A 17749-nucleotide genomic window follows, 5' to 3' on the forward strand; every position below is an offset into this window, starting at 1 on the left:
GGTTTGGGGTTGGGGGGCCACAAAGGGGGAAAGAAAGAACTCACAGAAGAGAGTTCAACTGTCCACCCTCCTAACAGGGAGTCTAGGTCGATGGACAGACTGGGAAAGCAAGTTTACACTTCAGCGACTTTTGCTCTCTGATCACTGAACTATTTAGTCTCAGCTGCAAGCCACCCAAAGATTAGATTTCATTACAGCCCTATTTGACATATCATCTATGGTTGCCTCCATTCCCTATCCTCATCTTCTCAACATGAGAAACCAAAAAAGAAGACAACTGGCAGTTCCAAAATTTCTGCCAGGGAAGTGTTACAAGCTCTGGAATCAATGGGAGCAGCCCAATACTCTAGTTCTTCTGGGGAGATACCATATGAGAGTTCTACAGTGGATGCTGCAAACTCAGTGGTCCTTCTTCACCCACCCCATGTCAACAATGATAAGGATAACTCAAACTTGCAAAGACTAGCTCAAATGGTGGATTCAGTCAGATCAACCTCAGCAAGGTCTCCCATTTATCCTACCTCATCCTGAGGCAGTGGACTACGCCCCAAATAGGGACGGGGCATTATTTAAGACAGATGTTATGTGATCCTATCTCCTACATTCTGTACTGATGGGCTGGGAGCCGACCCCTGGGCCCCGACTCCCGCTATGCTATAGAGTGGGGCCTCTTATTGGCTGAGCTTTTCTTTATCCCAGGATGCACCACCACTAACCCCCCAGATCTCGTTTCCCGTTTACAAGTTTGGGCGTGGTCTCAACTTGGCTGGGCTAAGTACTATTTATTTAGGTTTTTTCCTGTCAAAATTTCTTACTTTGAACCCAAAAGCTGTTTTAACAGCTATTGTTGTTATTAGTGTGTTTTAAATTTTTGTTGAGAAATTTGTTTTTTTTAGTCGGGAAAAGGTTTCCGTTTAGTTAGAGGGCCTTCCCTGTTGTTTTTGCTACTAGTGTTTTTTCGGGTCAAGTCCCCGTTTAAGTTAGAGGGTCTTGACTCTCTGTCTTTTCTCTGTGTGTTTAACTGTAGTTTTTAAAAAAAAAAAAAATTTTATTTTTAAAAAAATATTTTTTTTTTAAAATTTTTAAACTTTCCCTTTGTTTTTGGGTTTTTTTTTAGATAGGTTCTGTCAAAGCAGTTATGTCTAAAAACAAAACCCTCCGGGTTTAAAAATGCACAGGTGGGGTTTTTAAAATGTCCATAACGGACCCACTCCTCGTCCTATTGCTTAGGTGCCAAGCACCTACAAAAACCCTGTGTGGGGCCACGCTTTTCTAAAAGAGTCCTCCAGGAGAGGAAGAACAAATTAATCCTAAAGGGATTAATAAATTCCTTCGAGGAGGCTTTATCTTCCCTCCTCTCCTTCAAAAAAGAAAGCGCCGGCTCCGACCAGTCAGTCGGAACCGACCGGGTAAAAAAACTAAACAGACTTCTCCCTCGGCTCCACGGACTTGGGCCGAGGGGGGGCGGTCTGCCTCGATGCCTCCAGCCTCGACCCCCCTGGTTTTGAGCCGAGGTCTGGGGCATCGGGGGCGGGGCACCCCCATCGGCCCCACTGATATTGGAGCCGATAAGGGGTTGGCTCAGACTCTTCCCCCCGGGCGAAGTCCCCTTTTCGGCACCGAGGGAAATTTTTGAGATCTTTCCCCGGGGGTTTTTGAGTCCATTCGGGCCCGGGCCCCAGCCCCCGGAGCCGATGGAGAAATCGGGTTTCCCCCATCGGTATCCTCAGATCATCCAAGATGTCTGATTCGGACATCGACAGGGTGCTCCTTACTCTTCCAGTCTCCGGGGTTCCAAAAGCTGTTTTGGGTCCAGCCCATTGGCTTGGGCCGATGGTCCCTCCCCACTTTGGGTTTCCCCCTCCAACAGCCGGGACCGTTGGAGCCCGGGGCTGGTGGAACCGTGGAGGTGTTAGGGTCGGGCCCCCCTTGCTCCAACTCCGGCTCTTGGGTCGGAGTTCAGTAAAGGACTTCCCTTTGGGCCCGGGGAGGGTTGGGATTGATGTTTCGGTCCCAAGTCTCCCTCTTGGGGGCCCCCGGGGGGGGTGCCGCCCCCTGTCGTGGCCCGGGGGTGGGACCCCCCCAGCACCCTGGTGGTCCCCCCTTCAGGGCTATGAGGAGTGCTTTGCCAAATCTTCCTTGGCTACCTCCACGGGTTTTCCCCCGCTCCTTCCCTGCATACGGAGACTTTGGGGCTTTTGGGAGTCCCCTGTCCTTAGACAGGGGGCCCCCGGGGCCCCAGGTTACCCCCTGGGGTTTCTCCCCTCCTGGAGGTCCTTCAGAAGCCTCTTGGGAAAAACCCCCAGGAAAAGATTGTGCAAGAGGGCACGTTGACTCCCCGATGAGTCTCTTACATCGACACTGATCTTGATGATGCAGAGGGGGCCCCCAAGGCGCCCCCGGGTGATGTCTCCTTTTCAGACATCCTGGAAGCCCTAAAAAAACGAGGCGGCTGGCAGTCCAAACCTCCCTCTGCTGATGAGTCGGTGTTCCTGAAGGCCTTGGGGGTCAGCCCTCCGCCTCCTGGGTGTCTCCGCCCGCCCAGCTCTTGGATTTGATCTGTCGGGGGGGGAAACCCCGACTCTGTGGAACCGGTGCCTGCTCCCTAAGTTCCTCTCCCCCCGAAAAAAAGTTTCTAAAAAAGGTGTGGCTGTAGATGCTTTGGTGGTGGCATCTGCTACCCAGCAAGATGTAGCAGAGGCTTCGGCGTTCCATCCTCCTAATAAGGAGTCTAGGAGCATGGATCGGCAGGAAAACGCACCCTCAGTTCAGCGGCCTTTACCAGGTCCTTGAACTACCTGTGATCCCATCCCCCTAAAGCTTCAGTGCATTTAAAAGTTCTTGACATACAAAATAATATTTTTGGTAACAGCTACGTCTGCTAAGAAAATTTCAGATCTACAGGCCCTCACATATAAACCACCATATCTGTTTTTTCGTAAAGATAGAGTCTTCCTGAAACCAAAATCTTCTTTTATTACCAAGTTGGCATCCAAATCCAATATAAATCAATCCATTAATTTACCTATTTTCTTTCTAAAACTTTCCAGCAAAGGAAAGTACACACTGCACTTACCTGATGTTCATAGCTTAGGATCTGATGTTGTCATTTTCATTCATTCCTCAACCTGTGGGTTTGGATCCGAACCTTGGATCCAACTCAGCCGCTTCTATAGCTTAGAATCTGACTCTTGAGCTCCTCCCTTACCCATAATGTCCCTGTTCTCCAGATTACCTCAAGCAAGTTGGATTACCTTCTCTCATAACTCCCTGTGGGTTGTGAGTGTATTTACAGCTTAAACTTTAAAATGTTTGATCTGAAGTAGGAACTTCATTTGTCAGCAACCTGTGGGATACAGATCCGATCTCGGATCCGAGCTGGCAACTTCTAACATAGCATAGATCTGAGCTCCTAGCTCCTACCCTTACCCATAATCCCCTGCCTGCCCTGACTGACCCCAGATCTAGTTTGCCGCTCTTCAAGCAACAGCTAGGTTCAGAGCTCTTGGCGTTTTGTGAGGAAAAAAGTTTTTTGTATTTTTTCTTCTGAGTGACTGGTTGTGTGTGTGATAGGTTTATCCTTTCTCCTTTTATAGATATAATTCTCCCTCCCCCGCTGGTCGTAGCGTGTGTGTGTGACTGAATTAGGGGCCTAGTGAGTGTGCTTTCCTACAGTATGTCGGAGGCCCCTAAGGCAATTTTTTCGAAATGCACCGAGTGTGGTCACAAGCTTTCACCAGCTGATGGCCACACTTGGTGCGTTAGGTGCCTTGGGGTTGAACACCTCTCTTCAGGTTGCGCGATTTGCGCAGCGTTCAACTCCAGAGCACTCAAGGATCAAAGGTCGAAGCTAGTTCTGGCGGGCCTTCTACCCCCAGACTCTGCTTCGGCCTCTGGTGCTTCGGTGCCCGCTACCCCCCCCGGTAGCGGTCACCACTGCCTCCCTTCCTCCGACCGGGACTCAACCTCCCGCTTCAGCTCCGGAGGATAGGGAGGCCAGGAATGAGAAGCGGCGGGCCGAGGACTCTTCATCGGCCCCGCCCACCAAGAGGGCTTCCCCGTCCAAGTCTTCTCGATCTCCTCCTCCTCGGATACGATCCCCTTGTTTCTCCCCGGGACCCGAGGAGGAGGTGATCCGGTCCCCGTCGAGGTCATCGCGGTGACACTCCAGGTCTGCCTCGGTGGCCTCGTCGAGGTCCACTTTTAGCATGTCTGAAGCGGATATGGACCGGATGATGAGGAGATTCATCCAGGCCCAGATGCAAATGGGAGTGCTCTTGCCTCCCCCCCCTCTGGGGGAGAGCTCGACCCCTTTTTCTATAGCTCCTTCTCCGACCCGCATTCCGGGCTCGGAGCGCTCGGAGCCGAGCCACGTTGGATCCGGGGGTAGGTCGGAGCCGACCATGCTGGGCACGTCGGCTCCGACTATTCCCTTGAGTCTGTCGGATCCGACCTCTCGGAGCCGTGGGTCGAGCTTCGGATCTGAGGGATTCGGTGTGCTTTCGGCTCCGTCCCGGTCGGAGCACACTGGTCCTTCGGATCCGACGTTCTCGGCGCCAGGTCCGATCCCCGCTTCGGATCTGAGTGGGAGTCGGATCTCGGATCCGTCTGAGAGCGGCTCTCCCTCGGCTTTTGCTGCGGTGGAGAGGGCACTGTCGAGTGCTTCCAGGCCTCCAGTCCTGGCTTTGGCTCCCTCCTGCACTCCTTCTCATCTGGTCCTGGCTCCCCTCACCCGGCCCTCCGAGCAGCCTGCCTCAGCGCCTTTAGGTGTTCCAGTGGAACAGATTACAGCCTGTGAGGACTCCTCAGACAGCCCCCCCGAGGAGGTTCCCCACAAGGCAAAGTGCAAAAGGAGGCACATAGACTCCCCTGAGAGTCTCACAGAAAATACGGACTTGGATGAAGAGGAAGGCTCCCCGAGATCACCCCCTGAGGATGTCTCCTTTGGCGACATCATGGAAATGCTCAAAATCAGAGGTGGGTGGTCTGCCCCCAAGGCTTCCTCTGACGAGTCCATATTCCTTGAGGTGTTCGAGGCAGGACCACCTACATCTTGGGTGTCCCCTCCACCCAACCCCCTGGTGGATCTCATATCCTCTAGGGCTTGGAAGGAACCGGACACCGTAGAGCCGATCCCCAAGCACCCAGACAAAATTTTGAGCCCCCCTGCAGAGAGATCACATTGGAGCAGAGGTCCCCCTGTGGATGCCATGTTGGTGGTTGCAGCCACTAAGAAAGAGTTGGCTCAGGAGAGCCCCATGGTTCATCCTCCGAGCAAGGAGTCTCACGCGATGGACCGTCTTGGGAAGCGGGCCTTCAGTTCAGCGACCTTCCCTATGAGGGCCTTGAACTATATGGCACACATTATTAGGATGCAGCGGGACCTAATTAAGGAGTACGCTGCATACCCCCGGGGTCCATGTCAGAGGGAGACAAGGATTTGTACTCTTCCCGAATGGCCACCCTCCGCTCTATCTCTAATACCTCTATGCGGCTATTGTCTCATGCTACAGAGGGAGCCGCTAGAGCAGGCGGAGTCGGGCTTGTCATGAGGAGACAGGCCTGGCTCCGTCACTGTGACTTCTCGGAACCCTTTAAGGTGTCATTCGCGAATGCCCCTTTTGATGGTTCTGCACTGTTCGGCAAAACCGTTCGTGACACTCTTGTCCAGAGCGAGAAAGACAGGAAGACCTTGTCTGCCATCGGAGTCCGCTTTTCTGTGCCTCAGAGGTCCTTTTCCAAGAACCAAAAGGGTCAGAAGAAGATGTGGTTCAGAAAATCGCATCAATCTTAGTCTGCTGAGGACAACCAGTCTTCTCGTGGCAGAGGAGGACAGGGAGGACGCCGCCCCAGAGGCAGAGGGGGTCCTAGGAATTTTGGGTCCAGAGAACCTTTCTCTGAGAGGCCCACGCAGAACCCCTGAGGGATTTCCTGACTGCTCCACTCTGGAGGCAGTCGGGGGGCGTTTTTCAAAGCACCTGGCAAAATGGGAGTCCATAACAACAGATCGCTGGGTGCTTCGCATTATATCCAGAGGTTACCTAATTCCCTTCATAGCCAACCCCAGAATCAGAAGCCTTCCCGACGTTCCACCCAGTCAAAAGAAGGCGGCCGCTGCAGAAATTCAGCAGCTTCTACAAAAAAGAGCCATCCAGCCCATCCCCCCAGATCAAGTCGGATCAGGGTTTTACTCTAGGTTCTTTCTGGTGCCAAAAAAGACGGGGAACTTGAGGTCCATCCTAGACCTCTCTTTCCTAAACCTGGCGGTACCCAAACAAAAGATGTTATGTGATCCTGTCTCGCCTACATTCTGTACTGATGGGCTTGGAGCCGATCCTCGGCTCCGACTCGGCATGCTATGCTATAGAGCGAAGCCTCTTATTGGCTGAGCTATTCTCTATCCCAGGATGCACCACCACTAATCCCCCAGATCTCGTTTGCCGCTTACAAGCTAGGACGTGGTCTCAAACTTGGCTGAGCTAAGTGCTGTTTTTTTCTAAAGTTTTCCTGTCAGGAAATTCTCTATTCTTACCCAAAAAGCTGTTTTAACAGCTATTGTTGTGTACACGTGTTTTTTTGGTATAATTTTGTGGTAAATTTGTGTGTTTGTTTAGGGAAAGGTTTCCCGTTTAAGTTAGAGGGCCTTCCCTATTCCTTAAGTTTCTCTTTTTAAGGAGGTCAAGTACCTGTTTAAGTTAGAGGGTTCTTGGCCCTCCTTTTGGTGTTGTGATATTTGTATTGTACTGGTTAATTTTGACCTATCATAAAAAAAAAAAAAAAAATTTATTGTTGTTTAAAATCTGTGTTTTTCTGAAGATAGTGATTTTTCCACTGTAATAGTCACTGTTTTAGGGGCATTATGTCCAAAGAACATAGACTCTCAGGGTTCAAGAAGTGCACGAGGTGCAATTACAAAATGTCTATAACCGATGATCACTCCTCGTCGTATATTGTTTAGGCAAGCACCTACAGGAGTCCTGCAGCGTGTGTCACGCCTTTTCCTCTAGGGTCCTCCAAGAGAGGAAGGATAAATTAATCTTGAAAGGGCTGATTAAACCCTCCTTGAGGCGTTACCTTCCTCATCCTCTCCAACTAAGAAAAGCGTCGGCTCCGACCAGCCCGTCGGAACCGACTACTAAGAAATCCAGGCAGGCTTCTCCATCGGCTCCACGGACTTGGGCCGAGGCGAACGGTCTGCCTGATGCCCCAGTCTCGACTCCTCTGGTTTGGAGCCAATGACTGGGGCTTGAGGCGGGTCACCTTCATCGGCTCCACTGATTTTGGAGCCGATGAGGGTTCGGCTCAGACTCTTCCCTTCGCGCCGAAGCCCTCCTCGGCACCGAGGGAAATTGTTTTGGGATCTCCCTCGGCACCGATACTGGTTGAGTCCATTCGGAGCCGGTCCCCCACTCCTTTGGAGCCGATGGAGAAGTCGGTTCGGACCCGATCGGTTTCATCTAGATCTTCCAAGATGTCTGATTCGGACATCGACAGGGTGCTCCTAAGACTGTTTCAGTCTCCTGTATTCCAGAAATTAGTTTCGGCTCCAGCCCATTCGGCTTCGGAGCCGATGGCCCACCCTGTAGTTCTGGTTCCTCCTCCAACAGCCTCGGCACCGTTGGAGCCGGTGCTGGTGGAGCCGATGGAGGTTTTCAGGTCGGCCCCGACCCTTACTCCAACCCCGGCTCTTGAGTCGGAGTTCAGTACACGGACCTCCTCTGTCGGCCCCGGGGTGGGGGACGCTTCGGGACTGATGTTTTTGGTTCTGAGCCTTCCTCTCAGTGTGTTGGCTGCGGGGGTACTGTCTACTGTTGTGGCCACGGGGGTTGGACCTTCCCAGGATTCTGGTGGTCCGGCCTTCAGGGCCATGAGGAGTGCGTTAGCCAAATCTTCTTTGGCTACCTCCACGGTCTCACCAGCACCTTCCCTACATACGGAGACTGGGTCTTTGGCAGTCCCCCTGTCCTTAGACAGCAGAACCCCGGGGCCTGAGGTCACCCCCACTGGGGGTTCCCCCCCTCCTGGAGGTCCCTCTGAAACTTCTTCAGAGGAACCCCCAAGGAAAAGATCGTGCAAGAGGAAGCACGACTCCCGATGAGTCTCTCACGTCAGACACTGATCTTGATGATGCGGAGGGGTCCCCTAAGTAGTCCTCAGATGATGTCTCCTTTGCAGACATCTTGGAAGCCCTCAAACAACGAGGTGGCTGGCATTCCAAACCCCCTTCTGCTGACGAGTCAGTGTTCCTTAAGGCCTTCGGGGCTCAGCCTTCCGCCTCCTGGGTGTGTCCGCCTTCGACGAGCTCCTAGATTTGATCTGTCGAAGGGCGTGGGAACATCCAGATTCTGTGGAACCGGTGCCTGCTCGCCCAAATAAGTTTCTATCAGCACCCCCAGAGAAGGAGTTTTTGACAAAAGGTGTGGCTGTAGATGCCTTGGTGGTGGCATCTGCTACCCAGCAAGATGTAGCAGAGGCTCCTAATAAGGAGTCTAGGAGCATGGATCGGTACAGGAAGCGCACCCTCAGTTCAGCGGCCTTTACCTTAAGGTCCCTGAACTATTTAACGCACTTCACCAGGTTTCAGAGGGATCTGATCAAGGAGCTTTTAGATACCCTCTTGGGTAACCTACCTGAGCAGCTGGCCCAGACGGTTGGCTCTCAGTTGGCTACACTGTCATCGATATCAAACTCGTCCATGAGGCTCATTTCATATGCGGCGAGGCGGTAAGCGGCAGTATGGGTATTGCTCTACGGAGGCAAGCCTGGCTCCGCCTGTGTCATTTTGCGGAAGCCTTTAAGTCTTCCTTTGCCGATGCTCCCTTTGATGAGTCCTCTTTGTTTGGACCCAAGGTAAAGGACACATTGACCCACTGCAAGCAAGAAGGTAAGACTTTGACTGCCGTGGCACGATTTTCCACTCCCTTTGGCCTTATCCCAAGGCTAAAGAGGAGGGAAAATGTGGTTCCGAGACCCAGAAGTCTTATCCCTCACAGCAGGACGATCCCCTTCTAGAGGCAGAGGGGGAAATTTTTCTGGAAGATGCCGTCCCAGAGGCAGCAGAGGGCCCCGCAACACTGGAGACCGCGAGTCCTTTCATGGCTCTTCAGCCTTCCACAATCCCTGAAGGATTGCCCGACTGTGCAGCTCCAGAGCCAGTCGGGGTCGTTCGAGGCACCTAAAAGCCTGGGAAGGTATCACTCAGGACCGATGGGTGCTTCAAATTATCGCCGGAGGTTACGCCATCCCTTTTTCTCACTCCCCACCACCGTCCAAGAAAATCCCGGACCCGCCACCCAGTCAATGGGAAATTGCAGCCTTAGAACTCTCAAACCTGCTTCAAAAAGGAGTCATCCAACCGGTCCCTACAGACCAGATCGGATTAGGGACTTACTCAAGATTCTTTTTGGTGCCAAAAAAGACCGGGGACTTGAGGCCCATTTTGGATCTCAGCATTCTAAATCGTTCAGTCAAAAAGTCCAAGTTCCGAATGGTCACCTTACAATCCATTCTCCCACTGCTGGAGAAAGGTGTTTGGATGTGCTCCATATTTCTCAAGGACGCCTATTACCACATCCTGGTAGATCAGGCATCCAGGAGACATTTGCGCTTCAGCCTAGGAGGCAGTCATTTTCAGTTCCGCGTGCTGCCCTTTGGTCTCACCACGGCCCCCAGGGTGTTCACCAAATGTTTGGCGGTCGTGACTGCTCACCTGAGGAGTCTAGGATTCCAGGTGTTTCCGTATCTGGACGACTGGCTCCTAACTGCCACCTCCAGGCATCTAGTATTGCAGAACCTACAAGCCACAATATCACTAGGCACTTCCCTTGGAATCACCTTCAATTGGCCAAAGTCTGTGTTGCTGCCATCTCAACGCATAAGATTCATCGGAGTAGAGATAGACTCAAATCGAATGCGGGTCTATCTTCCTACAGAAAAGATACAAACCATACAGGCTCAAGTCCGAGCCTTGCTTCTTAGATCCAAAGCTCCAGCCAGGATGGTCCTGCAGCTATTGGGATCTATGTCGGCCACTGTTCTTCTAGTCCCCCTAGCAAGGTTGCATATGAGAATTCTCCAGTGGCTTCTTTCGACACAGTAGTCCTTTCAGGATCTCCCTCTCAGTCACCTCATACGGATCACGGAAACCTGCAAACGGGACCTTCGCTGGTGGCTGGTGCCCTCCAATCTGGATCAGGGTGGACCCTTTGTTCCACCTCCTCCTTTGGTCACTTTGACTACGGACGCCTCCCAGATGGGGTGGGGGGGCATTCCCTGGGCAGGTCAGTCCAAGGCAAATGGCATTCAGAAGAGAGTCTTCTTCATATCAACATTTTGGAAATGAGGGCGGTGCTTCTATCTCTACAAGCCCTCCACGATTACCTCCCTCAGGGCGTAATTGCCGTTCACTCCGACAACATGTCAGTGGTCTGGTATCTGAACAAGCAGGGAGGAACCAGATCCTACCCTCTTTGCAGAGAGGCCATGAGAGTCTGGGAATGGGCAGTGGCGACCAGACGTTTTCTGATAGCAACTCATATCCCTGGCAAATCCAACGTGATAGCCAACAGACTGAGCAGAACTATCCTCTCTCCTCACGAATGGTCTCTGAACAATGCAGTGACAGCTCAGATCTTCAGCAAATGGGGAATTCCTTGTTGTGACCTCTTCGCAACCCCGCTAAACGCGAAGTGCAGAAAGTTCTTCTCCCTCACTCCAGCTCCTGGGGAGAGTCCTATGGATGCACTAGCCCATCCTTGGCCCACCGGCTTGCTATACGCCTTCCACCCAGTTCCCCTCCTTCCCAGAGTGATCCAAAAGGCGTCTCACTTGGGGTGCAAAATTATCTTAGTTGCTCCTTACTGGCCTCGTCAGGTATGGTTCCCCTGTCTTCGGAAATATGCACTGGACGGTCCATGGTTCCTGGATCAGATCCCAGACCTATTAATTCATCAGTCGGGACTACTCCACCAGTCCCTTCATACTTTGAAGTTAACAGCTTGGCTCCTCCTCTTCCGACTATAGTCAGGAATCATACCTTAGACCCGGAAGTCATACATATCTTATCTTCAGCCCACAAGTCTGCCACTAAGAAATTGTATACTAGCAAATGGAAGAGATCTGCTATTTGGGCTCAACTCCGGGGTCTGGATCCCATCACTATTCCTGTATCGGAAGTTCTAAAATTTCTAACTTCCCTATTCAATCAAGGTTCTTCAGTCTCTACCATCAAGGTCCAATTGTCAGCTATTTCCAATTTTCATGAATCTATAAACCCACCTTTAATGAGCAACAGATTGTGTAAAACCTTCATGAAAGGTGCTGTGCTTTTACGACCTCCGATTTCTCATCCTGCTCCTCCGTGGGATCTCGATGTGGTGTTACGTGCCTTAACCTCCTCCCCCTTCGAACCGGCAGCAACATGTGATTTGAAATTTCTATCTTGGAAAACTGCTTTTCTGGTCGCGATTACTTCTGCCAGAAGGGTTTCAGAGCTTCAAGCTCTATCTGTAAAACCACCGTACCTGTTTTTTCACAAAGATAGAGTATCCCTCAGGCCTAATCCATCCTTTGTCCCTAAAGTTTGTTCCAGTTTTTGCCTGCAACAGTCATTAGAACTTCCAGTTTTCTTTCCAAAGTACTCAAACAAAGCGGAATACATATTCCACACATTGGATGTCCACAGACAATTGCGTTTTTATTTAGACAGGACCAAACAAACAAGGAAAACAGATCAATTGTTTGTGTCCTTTTCAGATAATAAATTGGGCAAAGCCGTCACAAAGATCACTATTGCCATATGGATCAGGGACTGTATTAGTCAAGCTTATTCCTCTTCTAATAAAGAGCTTACGACCTCTGTCAAAGCTCACTCTACAAGAACTATGGCTACTTCAATAGCATTCCATTCTAAGCTTGCCATTAGTGACATTTGTGCTTTCTTGACTACGTGGTCTTCCCGCACACTTTCATTTCCCACTACAAATTGGATGTGGCATCCCGGGGGCGAGCTTCATTTGGTTCCACAGCGCTCAGGAGTGTTTTCCAGTGTGCCACCCAGGATTTAGGTGCTAGGGACGCTGTCCCATCAGTACAGAATGTAGGCGAGATAGGATCACATAACATCTTTTAGTTATGTACTCACCATAACTTTAGATGTTTGGGATCCATCTCGCCTCATTCTAATAACCCACCCTCCTTCCCCCTGCCTTGGAGATCAGAAGAGATTGGATGGTCCGAATTCTATTGTTTCATCTTGAAACATCTGGCAATGTTATATGAACAAGTTATGTGTGTGTGCATGAATGCGGACAAACAAGATCTGGGGGATTAGTGGTGGTGCATCCTGGGATAGAGAATAGATCAGCCAATAAGAGGCTTCGCTCTATAGCATAGTGTGCCGAAGAGCCCATCAGTACAGAATGTAGGCGAGATGGATCCCAAACATCTAAAGTTATGGTGAGTACATAACTAAAAGTTCTGAATGGTCACGTTGCAATCCGTCCTCCCCTTATTGTGGGAGGACGACTGGATGTGCTCTATAGACCTCAAGGATGCGTACTATCACGTTCTAGTGGACAGGCGTTCCAGGAGGTTCCTCCGCTTCCAGCTGGGAGCCAGTCACTTTCAATTCAGGGTCCTCCCCTTCGGTCTCACCTCAGCCCCCATGGTGTTCACTAAGGTCCTAGCGATAGTAGTGGCCCACCTGAGACTCCAGGGAATTCAGGTCTTTCCATACCTGGACGACTGGCTCCTCACAGCCCCAACAAGGCATCTACTTTGATCAGGCAGGGACTATTTTCTCGGTCTGGCTCCACTATTAGGATTAACCATCAACATGACCAAATCCTCTCTCATCCCTACACAGATGCTAGATTTTATAGGGGCAAGACTGGATTCCAGACAGATGCTTGCTTTCTTGACTCCAGATCGACTTCGGAACCTGATGTTACATGTGCAGGCCATTCTCCAACTGCAAACTCCTTTGGCGGAATTGATTCTGAGGGTCCTAGGATCTATGGTGGCTGCAATCCCTCTGCTGCCATTGGCCCGGTTGAACATGAGGATTCTACAGTGGACCCTCCAGGTACAATGGTCCCTGTCTTGCAACCCTCTGTCTCACCTCGTTTCCTTAAGCAAGGTTTGTAGAAAATCGCTCCTGTGGTGGCTCCATTCTCCCAACCTCCACACGGGCCGTCCCTTCTCACTACCTCCACCAGTCGACACAGTGACCATGGACGCTTCTCGCCTGGGGGGGGGGGTGGCATTTTTCAGGCAGAACAGTCCAAGACACTTGGAACGACGTAGAGACCTCTTTGCATATCAACGTCCTAGAGATGAGAGCGGTGCTTTTGACGTTGCAAGCACTACACAACTCTCTTCCAGTAGGGACAATTGCGGTACAGACAGACAACATGTCGGTAGTCTGGTACATCAACAAACAGGGGGGAACCAGGTCTTACCCCCTTTGCCGCGAGGCCATGAGAGTGTGGGAATGGGCGATTTCCACCAACCGCTTTCTCATAGCAACGCACATTCCGGGACGGTCCAACATTTTAGCGGACAGGCTCAGTCGTACTATCCTGACTCCTTACGAGTGGTCTCTCAACCACCGAGTGGCAGAGCAAGTATTTGCCCGATGGGGCGACCTTGTTGCGATCTTTTTGCCTCTCCTTCAAACACGAAATGCAACGATTACTTCGCTCTGATCCCCCCTCCGGGGAAGTCCCCGAGAGACTCTCTAGTTCATGCTTGGCCTCCCGGTCTGCTTTATGCTTACCCTCCTCTTCCCCTGATGTTGAAATTGTTACAGAAAGCCAGGCAGCTGGGGAGCAGAATGATCCTCATTGCCCCATTCTGGCCTCATCAGACGTGGTTCCCTTACCTATGGTCTCACCTAGTGTATCCACCATGGATTCTGGATCCCATTCCGGATCTCATCTCTCATCCTCTCGGTCTTCCGACTCCGAACCTGGTCAACCTCAAGCTGACAGCTCGGTTGCTCCAGTTCCACTCCTCATAAGGACTCCTGGGATCTCATCACCGGTCAAAGCCATTCTTGTAGCAGCTCACAAGCCTTCCACCAGGAAGGTTTATCGGAGTAAGTGGAAATGCTTCACCATTTGGGAAAAACACCATCGTTTAGACCCTTTTACAGCCCCGATATCATCGATTCTAGATTTTCTAACCTCTCTCTTTCACCAGGGGGCTAGTTCTTCCACAGTCAAGGTACAGCTGGCAGCAATCTCATACTACCATGTGAGGCAAGAGTCTGGTGCTATTATCACTTCCAAACTGTGTTAGACCTTCCTTAAGGGTACCTTCCTCCTTAGGCCTCCAGTTAAAGAGGTCGTACCTCCATGGGATTTATCCTTAGTCTTGCAGGCCTTGACTGGTCCCCCATTCGAACCGGCTGCCACGGTTGATCTCAAATTTCTCTCTTGGAAGACAGCCTTTTTGGTAGCCATAACTTCAGCCAAAAGGGTATCGGAATTGCAAGCCCTTTGTGTCAAACCACCATATTTGGTTTTTCACCCGGATAGGGTTTACCTCAGAATCAATCCGTCCTTTCTACCTAAGGTATCTTCAGAAGTGAACATCAATCAATCCATCAATCTCCCAGTGTTTTTCCCCAACTTTCATAACAAAGGAGAGTACAAGCTTCATTCCTTGGACGTACACAGACAGTTACATTTTTATATCCACAGAACTGCTGGTCATAGGCAATCCGATCAGTTGTTTATCTCCTTTGCCAAAAGTAATTTCGGAAAATCAGTTTCTAAGGTTTCTTTCTCTAGATGGATCTCGAGCTGTATTCTGTTAGCATATCAGAGTTCGGGAAGGCCTGCACCTCAAGGAGTCCTTGCTCATTCTACTAGGGCCGTTGCCACTTCTGCGGCCTTTCAAGCTAGGGTTCCACTGGATGACATTTGTTCCAGCCACTTGGGCTTCATCTCACACCTTTATCAGCCATTATAAAATAGATGTTGTTTCCCGAGGTAGAGCGTCCTTTGGCTCTGCGGTGCTCCGGAATATCCTTCCATGAAGGCCACCCAAGACTTAGGTAGCTGGGGACTCTGTCCCACAGGTTGCTGACAAATGAAGTTCCTACTTCAGATTAAGAAGTTATGTACTCACCATAACGTTCCATCTGAGTAGGTATCTTCATTTGTCTGCAACCATCCCCCCTCCTTCCCCCTGACCGATTGGATCGCTCTTATGTTATTAGCATATGTTCCCATTGGGACACCTGTTATCTGTTGTGCTATGGGGCAAACTTGATCTGAGGTCAGTCAGAGCAGACAGGGGATTATGGGTAAGGGGGAGGAGCTAGGAGCTCGGATCTATGCTATGTTAGAAGTTGCCGGCTCGGATCCGAGATCGGATCCGTATCCCACAGGTTGCAGACAAATGAAGATACCTACTCAGATGGAACGTTATGGTGAGTACATAACTTCTTATTCTTAATAATCTGAAGTAGTTAACTTCATTTGTTCATCAACCTGTGGATATCGGATCCGAATCGGATCCGAGCCTGCAGCTTTATTCAGCTAAGATCTGAGCTCCAAGCTCCTCCCCCTTACCCATAACCCCCTTCCATCCCTCTCTGTCCTCAGATCTCATTTGTCACGGCTTATTCAAGCATCTAGAACGAGTTTCCAAGCGTAGGGTTTCGTGAGTTTTACAAAAAATTACCTTTTTTGATCTATTTTTTTTTAGTTTAATCTTTAGATGAGTGAGTGTTGTTTCCCCTTTTCTGTTAATTTGCTAATCTTGTTGGTAAATTTTCTATTTTTTTAGTTAGTTTAGTCTTCCCTCTTCCCCATGTGTGTGAAGGTGTGTTGCGGGTTGGGCCTATCTTATTACCATGGCTGAGGCCCCTAAAGCCTTCTTTTCCAAATGCACTGAGTGTGGCCATAAGCTATCCCCAGTGGATGGCCACACTCGGTGTGTTATCTGCCTTGGGGTTGACCATCTCTCTTCGGGCTGCACAATTTGTGCAGTCTTCAACCCCAGGGCTTTGAGGGACAGGAGGTCGAAGCTGATTCTGGAGGGACTTCTGCCCCTGGACCCGGCTTCATCCTCTTCTCCCTCGGCGGCACCGGCTGAGACCGCAGCGGTCCTGCCTTCCATCCCTGCTCCCCTGGCCGGGACTAACCCTCCCACCGTGGCTCAGGTGGAGAGGGAATCTAGGAGGGAGAAAAGGAAGGAGAAGCACCACAAGCGGCGGGCTGAAGCTTCCTCTTCGGCTCCACCAACTAAACAGTTAGCCTCTCCTAGGACATCCGGGCCTTCTCCTTCCCGGCTCCATTCACCTCGCTTTTCTCCAGAGCCAGAGGAGGAGGAAACCCGGTCACCTTCGAGGTCTTCGAGGCAGCACTCCAGGCCAGCTTCGGTGGCCTCGTCTAGATCGACCTGAAGTTTGTCCAATGCAGATATGGACTGGATGATGCGTAGGTTTCTCCAGGCCCAACTGCAGATGGAAGAGCTCCTGCCTACCCCCCCCTCCGGGGGGAGCTCGACCCCATTTTTTGCCCCAATTGCTCCTTCTCTGACCCACTACCGGGGTTTGGAGCAGTCGGATCCAGGCAGCATCGGAGCCGGGGGAGGCTCGGTGCCAATAGTACACCCTACTTCGGCTCCGACCACACCCTCGAGTTTGTCGGGTCCATTTTTGGATCCGAGCTCTCGGAGCCGTGAGCTGAGCTTTGGATCCGGAGGTGTCAGTGTCTCTTCATCTCTGTCTCGGTTGGAGCATACTGGCCCTTTGGATCCGATTGCGTTGGCGCCAGCTCCGGTCCATGCCTCGGATGCGAAGGGACTGCTCTCGTATCTTATAGAGAGTGGTTCTCCTTCAGCATTCGATGTTGTGGAGAGGGTCTTGTCAAGTGACTTGAGACCCCAGCCTCCTGCTGCGGTTCCACCCATCACTACCACTCAGATGGGCCTACCTTCCATCACCTGGCCCCAAGGACAACCTGCACCTATGTCCCAGATAGTTCCCTTAGAGGAACAGCATGTGCTTGGTGAGGCATCCTCGGACAGCCCCCCCGAGGAGGTTCCTCACAAACGTAAGTGCAAGAGGAGGCACTTGGACTCACCCGAGTCCCTGACAGAGGACACAGACTTAGAGGAAGGGGAAGGTTCCCCAAGGTCACCCCCTGAGGACATCTCCTTTGGAGACATTATGGAAATGCTCCGTATTTGAGGGGGGTGGTCAGCCCAAAACCTTCCTCCGATGAGTCTGTGTTTCTGGAGGTGTTTGACGCAGGCCCATCTACCTCTTGGGTGTCCCCTCCCACCGATCCCCTGGTAGATCTGATCACTACCAGGGCATGGAAGGAACCGGACACTGTGGAGCCCATACCAAAGAGACCAGACAAAATTCTCAGTCCTCCCATAGATAGGACGGTTTGGAGCAAGGGTGCTCCAGTAGATGCCATGTTGGTGGCGGCTGCCACCAAGAAGGAACTAGCCCAGAAGAATTCCTCGGTCCACCCGCCCGACAAGGAGTCTCAGACGATGGACCACATAGGGAAGCGGATGTTCGCTTCAGCCACCTTCTCAGTAAGGTCACTGAACTGTATGACACATGTGATACAACTCCAGCGGGATCTCATCAAAGAATACGCCGGGTCGCCCCCAGAGTCCATGTTGGCCGAGGATAAGAAAACATTCTCAGCCCGAATGGTCACTCTTAAATCCATTTCGAACACATCTATGCAGCTTCTTTCCCATGCCATGGAAGGGG

The sequence above is a fragment of the Protopterus annectens genome, chromosome 2.part0, assembly GCF_019279795.1.
Source record: "Protopterus annectens isolate FY-2018-M chromosome 2.part0, PAN1.0, whole genome shotgun sequence".
Lineage (NCBI taxonomy): Eukaryota > Metazoa > Chordata > Ceratodontiformes > Protopteridae > Protopterus > Protopterus annectens.